Source organism: Lactuca serriola, chromosome 6 (genome assembly GCF_051521515.1).
Source record: "Lactuca serriola cultivar US96UC23 chromosome 6, Lser_US96UC23_V15, whole genome shotgun sequence".
NCBI lineage: Eukaryota > Viridiplantae > Streptophyta > Magnoliopsida > Asterales > Asteraceae > Lactuca > Lactuca serriola.
Window position 1 is genome coordinate 150,138 of NC_136413.1, and position 6,932 is coordinate 157,069.

Sequence of the window (6,932 nt, forward strand, 5' to 3'; positions counted from 1 at the left end):
GCTAACCGATACGGGGCCTTAGCTATCGGCGCCGCACCCGGAATCAGATCGATCCCGAACTTGACCTGTCTCTCTGGAGGCATTCCAGGCAAATCCTTTGGGAATACATCAGGGTAGTCTCTCACTACCGGAACATCATCTACTGTCACCTTACCCTTTTCCCGGGAGTCTACAACATAAGCTATATATCCGGCGCAACCCTGCTGAAAATAGCGCCTCGCTCTCGCGGCTGAACAACAAGCTGGTTCGTGCTGTGGCCTCTCGCCCTGAATCACTAACTCTCCCCCACTGGGAGTACGAACCCTCACTAGCTGCAGCTCACAATCAATCACTGCCCCATTGGGACTCAACCAATCCATGCCTACTATAACCTTATTCCCTCGCAGGGGAATAGGGACCAAGTCCACCGAAAACTGCTCATCGAACAATTGAAGAGAACACCCTCTATGCACTCTGGCGACCCTCACGGTCCTGTCATCCGCTATCTCAACCTCTAGTGGACAATCCAGCTCCCCTGGAGCTCTACTAAATCTCTTGCTAAGCGCTAGCGATACAAACGATCGGGTAGCCCTCGAATCAAATAATACTGTAGCAGAAATGCCGTTCACAGAGAACGACCCCGTCACCACTTCAGGAGTCGCTCGTGCCTCCTCTGCTGTCATCTGAAAAGCTCTACTCTTCGCCACTGGCGCCTCAGTTCAGCCCTGCTGGCTATATGTAATCCTCAAAGTAGCAGGGGCAGGTGCAGCCACCTTCCCTGCTGCAGCTAAACTCGGATACTGTGACTTTTTATGTCCCCTTTGATTGCATTGGAAGCAAATCAGATCTGATGCTGCAATGGCGGTAGCAGGGGTCGTACAATCCCTGCTCAAATGCCCAGTCCGACCACACTTGTAGCAGCCGGAACTCCCTGCCTTGCACACCCCATCGTGCAATCTCCCACACTTTCCACATCGACCATGGATCTGCTGACTCCTGGATCTGTGATCTGAAACCTTGGGCTTTTTGCCCGAACTACCTGTACCCGAAACTGCCTCCGGTTTCCTCTTCTTCTCCATCTCAAGGTCAATCTCCCTCTCCCGAGCCGTAGCAATCATGTCATCCAGCGTTTTACAGCTGGACCGGCTCACAAACTGGTGGATATCGCTCCGCAACATCTCATGATAACGGGCCTTCTTCATCTCCTCATCGGCTGCATACTGAGGAACGAGAAGAGCCCTCTCCCTGAACTTGGCGGTGATCTCCGCCACGGTCTCTGTAGTCTGGGTGAGGTCCTGAAACTCTCTAGCTAACTGTTGCACCTCAATAACCGGTGCAAACTCCGCTCTGAACCTGGTAGAGAAATCAGCCCAGGTCATGGCATCTAGCGCTGCATCATCTCCAATGGTATGACTGACCTCTTCCCACCAATCCCGTGCCCTGTCCTTCAGAAGACAAGACGCCAATCTAACCTTGTCCCCCTCAGGACACCTGCTCGTGCGGAAAGCGTTGGCCACATCCGCCAACCATCTAGTACTCGCTATGGGGTCCCGCACCCCATGGTAATCTGGAGCTCCACATGCCCTGAACTCCCTGAACGTAAGTGTGCGCGACCCCATCATGGCCCCACCTCGGCACGGAAGGTGCCCAACCTCTCATCCATCAGCTCTAGGATACCCTCCTTGATCGAAACGAAGATCACAGGAGTCTACTCCAGTATGATACGAGTAATCTCCGAAGAAAGAAACTCTCTGGTCTGCTAATCCATACGCTCGGCCCCCAAGCCTCATCCTGATCCCTCCCCGGCACCGGTACTGCCGTCTGCTAGCCTCGAACGCAAAACCACCATTCTGAAACACATCATGGCAACATCAGAAAACTGAAATATCTCAAGGGATCATTGATACTACTACTAGCTTCCTGGTCTTGCCTCAGCCTTCCTTGATTCGAGTACGGATCCTCTGCTTTCAGTAGTACGGGCACATACTACCTTCCACATCTATCCGTACTTTCCTCAAGAACTGCCTTGACTCCACCAAGTCACTACTACTACTACTGCTCTCTGCTACTCTCATCCTAGGCTTGCCCTAGGGAAATCTCTGACTCCACTCAAACCAGTCCTCAGCTGCTGAAGGCCTCCTTATAATGCTAATTATCCATCACCTGAATACCATCACATGTGATGAGGCTCAGATAATCCTTTGAGTAAAAGGCTCGTCCTTACAACGGTTGGACTCAAACAAGAGCTGCGCAATAGGGTCAAATCCAACACTCTGAGATTATTCAACCCTGATCACATGTGATGTGACGTATTCACCTAATGGCTAACTCCCATCACTCGGAGTCCCACAAAGCACAAAGCAAGCAGCATTCGGACACAAGTAACTACTCAAGCAATTCTATCCTCATAACGAGAAAACTGTACTAGCATACAATGCTAAACTCATACTATCAGGCATAACCTAAACAGGCTATCCTACTGCTGTCTACTCAATACTAGCATGCAATTCTCATAAAGCTGAAACACATATAGCAGGCACATAAGGCATCCTCCTAGATCCTTTGTCCTATACTAGCATGCTGTTCTACTGAAACTGGAACTGAAACAGGAACTAAAACTGAAACTGAACTAATAAACTTGTATGGGTAATTTGGGAGTACTTACTTGAGCTCGGCTGATCGCATGCACCACATCCTTATCTCGTTTAAAAAAAATTCTTTTTCTTTCTAAGTGCTTTTCAAAATTCTTTCGAAAACATTTTCCTTTTGAAAATCTTTTTATTTTTCCCTCAGTTTGAGTTCAGATACACCCGGAAGTGTATCCAAATCCCTCAATCCAAGGCTCTGATACCAACTTGAAACATCCCAAAAATACGACCCGAAAATTTCATTTTAAATATAACAAAAACCATAAAACTGAGTATCACATAATAAAACCATGCATTGCGTATCCCAAAACCATACTAAAATATTGTGAGAAAAACTGTGTCACAACTGTATCAAACATATCTAAGAAACTGAATCAACTCCCAAGACAAAAACTGAAGCTGTGGTGTGTGCGATGTCATCATCCCGAGCTCTTCCCTTTACTTGCGGAAGTACCTGAAACCGTAAGCACGAAGCTTAGTGAGCTCCCCCAAACTACCACATACCACACAATAACAAATAAAGCACATACTGGGCCTTGCCCACTGCATCAGACTGAAGTCCGGAACTAACTGCATCAGACCGAAGTCCGGAACTGACTGCATCGGACCGAAGTCTGGAACTGACTAGGACCTTGTCCCCTGCATCGGATCGGAGTTCGAAACTAACTGCATCGGACCGAAGTCCGGAATTGTCTGAGCATAGCATAACATAAACACGTATTTGCTAACATAACACACATACTGCATCGGACCGAAGTCCGGAACATATAACACAAAACATGCTTGAATCACAAAGACATCAAGCACTCTAACTACTGCATCAGACTGAAGTCCGGAACTACTGTTAACTAAACGGGCTGGGATTGTGGCCGTAGACCCGTTCCTACTAGAAGGAAACTTCACCTCGTGAACTGGTTGCTGTGTGTATGGCTCTGGAAGCTATCTGCTGCTGCTCCGGTATCTCCCCGGCTACAAATCCATAAACACACTCAATCAAATGCTAATCACTGCATTGGGGTAAAATGACTCTTTTACCCCTGGTCAAAGTCAACTCTCCCGGTCAAAGTCAACCTACAGTTGGCCTGACTCGCCGAGTTGGGCCGCCAACTCGCCGAGTCTTTATTCTCACTTCTCAACCTTACTCGTGGCTACTTGTCGAGTATGGCATCAACTCGACGAGTTCCCTTTTGATTCAAAAACTCAGGCAATCTGCATCCGACTCGCCGAGTCGGATGAACAACTCGACGAGTTGTTCTTGAGCTAAGAAGATTGTCTTGGAGTCGCCGAGTTGTATGAACAACTCGTCGAGTCCCTCCATCACTGAGTCTGTTCTCCAACTCACCGAGTCCACTCTACTACTCACAGGTCGCCACTCGACATCACTCAAAAGGGGGAAAAATCGGGGACTCGCGACTCGACTCGCCGAGTCGTTCTTCCGACTCGCCGAGTCGCATGCATGCAGCTACTCTAAACTCGATTCTGCTTGAATCCAACGTATAAAACTTATAGATCTGGGCTCCCTTAGCTCGATTAACATGTAAAGATTCTATCTTTACGTTCCCATAAGCATCCATGAAGATTATAAGGCTCAAAAAGCATAATAAAGGCTAGATCTAGGGTTCTCATGCAAAGCATCTTCAAAAAGGCAATAGATCCGGGCTCTACAACTCCTAAATGAACAGATCTAGGGATAACTCGACCTATTAAGGCATCCATACAACTATAAGGTTGGAAAATACATCAAAATAGCCCTAGAAGTGTTCTAATGGAGGTTTTAAGCATAAAACAGAAGGATTCCGAGAAATACCTCAATGAACTCTGATTTTGACCTTGGATCTTTGCTCTACACCTCTTCTCTTTGGTCCTTTCTTCTTTTCCTTCTTCAAGCCTTCAAGAATCCACACAAAAACACTTTAATCAATCAAGGGATGGGTTTAGGGTTTCTCACAGCTCTCTGAGGGTGAAGGAGGCGAGTTTGGGGCACATAACATTGCTTAAATAGTGAGCAAACCCGGGGATTTAGGGTTTCTTCTTGGCAGGCAGACTCGCCGAGTCCCGAATATGGACTCGCCGAGTCGGCGACTTACACGTGCTCGAAATCCCGTCCCTACTCGACGAGTCGGGCTATAGACTCGCCGAGTCCCTCTTGAAAACTTCTAAATAAATATCATGGAAGCAACATACCAGAGACGGGTCGTTACATGCTTCTTCACGTGTTCATGCCCTGCTGATCAGAGGGTGAGGTGTGCTCTGAACCTGTTGAGGCTCGGGGCGAAGGATTGGTGGAGATTGACCATGGGGTCATATTCGGATGTGAAGAGGGCCGCGGTTTCATGGGATCAGTTCAGAGAAATGTTCAGCACTCGTTATGTTCCGCGGGTTGAGAGGGAGAGATTGGCTCAAGAGTTCCTTGAGCTGAAGCACAATTTGGAGTCGGTAACGGAGATCACCAGGATGTTCACTGAGAGGGTGATGTTTTGCCCTGAGTTCGCTTCGGAGCAGGCTCAGATGTCCCGATATCTGAGCATGATTAAGAGAGATATTAGACAGTTTGTGTCTACGCAGAGGTGCGAGACTTTGTTGGAGTTGCAGGAGGCCGCTAGGCGGCGTGAGTTGGAGATTGAGTTGCAGTTGCGTGAGCTGAGGCAGGCTCCGGTGCAGTCGCAGCCGGCGCCGAAACGGTCCAAGACCGTTGATTCCAGGGTGGGAGATCAAAGCGGCCACACTTGTGGGAAGTGTGGGAAGGGTCACACCGGAGTTTGTAGGTCCGGTGGTGCATGCCGTAAGTACGGAAAGGAGGGGCACTATGCGAGGGATTGTCGGCAGTCAGCCCCGATTCGGGATTTGAGGATTTGTTATCATTGTCATCAGGTTGGGCATTTGAGGGTCAACTGTCCACAGCTTGTTGCAGGACCGGTGCAGGCTCCAGCACCAGCCACTTTGAGGATCACGGGTGGAGGTGAGGGTGGAGCGGAGCCCCCAAGGGCTCTGGGTCGTGCTTTTCAGCTTACAACAGAGGAGGTCAGAGCAGTGCCGGATGCAGCTGCGGGTATGTATCTTTCTTAATGTCTTGTTATCTTGTGATTATTGTGGAGTATTGTTTATCTGCTAGTCTTGTTGTGTGGTTTTCGGTATGGTATTCGTTGTTCCTTGATGGTTATGGTATGGTTATGGCTTACAACAGAGGAGGTCAGAGCAGTGCCGGATGCAGCTGCGGGTATGTATCTTTCTTAATGTCTTGTTATCTTGTGATTATTGTGGAGTATTGTTTATCTGCTAGTCTTGTTGTGTGGTTTTCGGTATGGTATTCGTTGTTCCTTGATGGTTATGGTATGGTTATGGGTTTAGCATTGGGAATTTCGTTGGTTATCATTCATGAGGGTTATTAGTGGAAATCTGGCGGTTGGTCTGAATGTCGGGTAGCATCTGCAGTCTGAGGACTGGTTAGCTGAGGATTGGGTTTCTTTCGAGCTCGGGATGATCAGTGTTGATATGTGATTTTGTAACATCCCCCTCTGGCACGTATCACAATATTGTCCGCTTTGGGCCACTCGGCACGAGGACTTCCCAGGGGATCACCCATCCTGGTACTACTCCCGCTCGAGCACGCTTAACTGCAGAGTTCTTATGGGATCTGCTGCCCTCACAGATTTAAAACGCGTTGTGTTAGGGAAGGTATCCACATCCCTTATAAGGAATGCTTAGTTCTCCTCCCCAGCCGATGTGGGATCAGATCTAACCCACTTTCACCCCCCATTATAGGGTTCGACGTCCCCGTCGAATACATCGACCCATGCCTTGGCTCTGATACCATTTGTAACATCCCCCTCTGGCACGTATCACAATATTGTCCGCTTTGGGCCACTCGGCACGAGGACTTCCCAGGGGGTCACCCATCCTGGTACTACTCCCGCCCGAGCACGCTTAACTGCAGAGTTCTTATGGGATTTGCTGCCCTCACGGCTTTAAAACGCGTTGTGATAGGGAAGGTATCCACACCCCTTATAAAGAATGCTTAGTTCTCCTTCCCAGCCGATGTGGGATCAGATCTAACCCACTTTCACCTCCCATTATAGGGTTCGACGTCCCCGTCGAACACATCGACCCGTGCCCTGGCTCTGATACCATTTGTAACATCCCCCTCTGGCACATATCACAATATTGTCCGCTTTGGGCCACTCGACACGAGGACTTCCCAGGGGTCACCCATCCTGGTACTACTCCCGCCCGAGCACGCTTAACTGCAGAGTTCTTATGGGATCTGCTGCCCTCACGGATTTAAAACGCGTTATGTTAGGGAAGGTA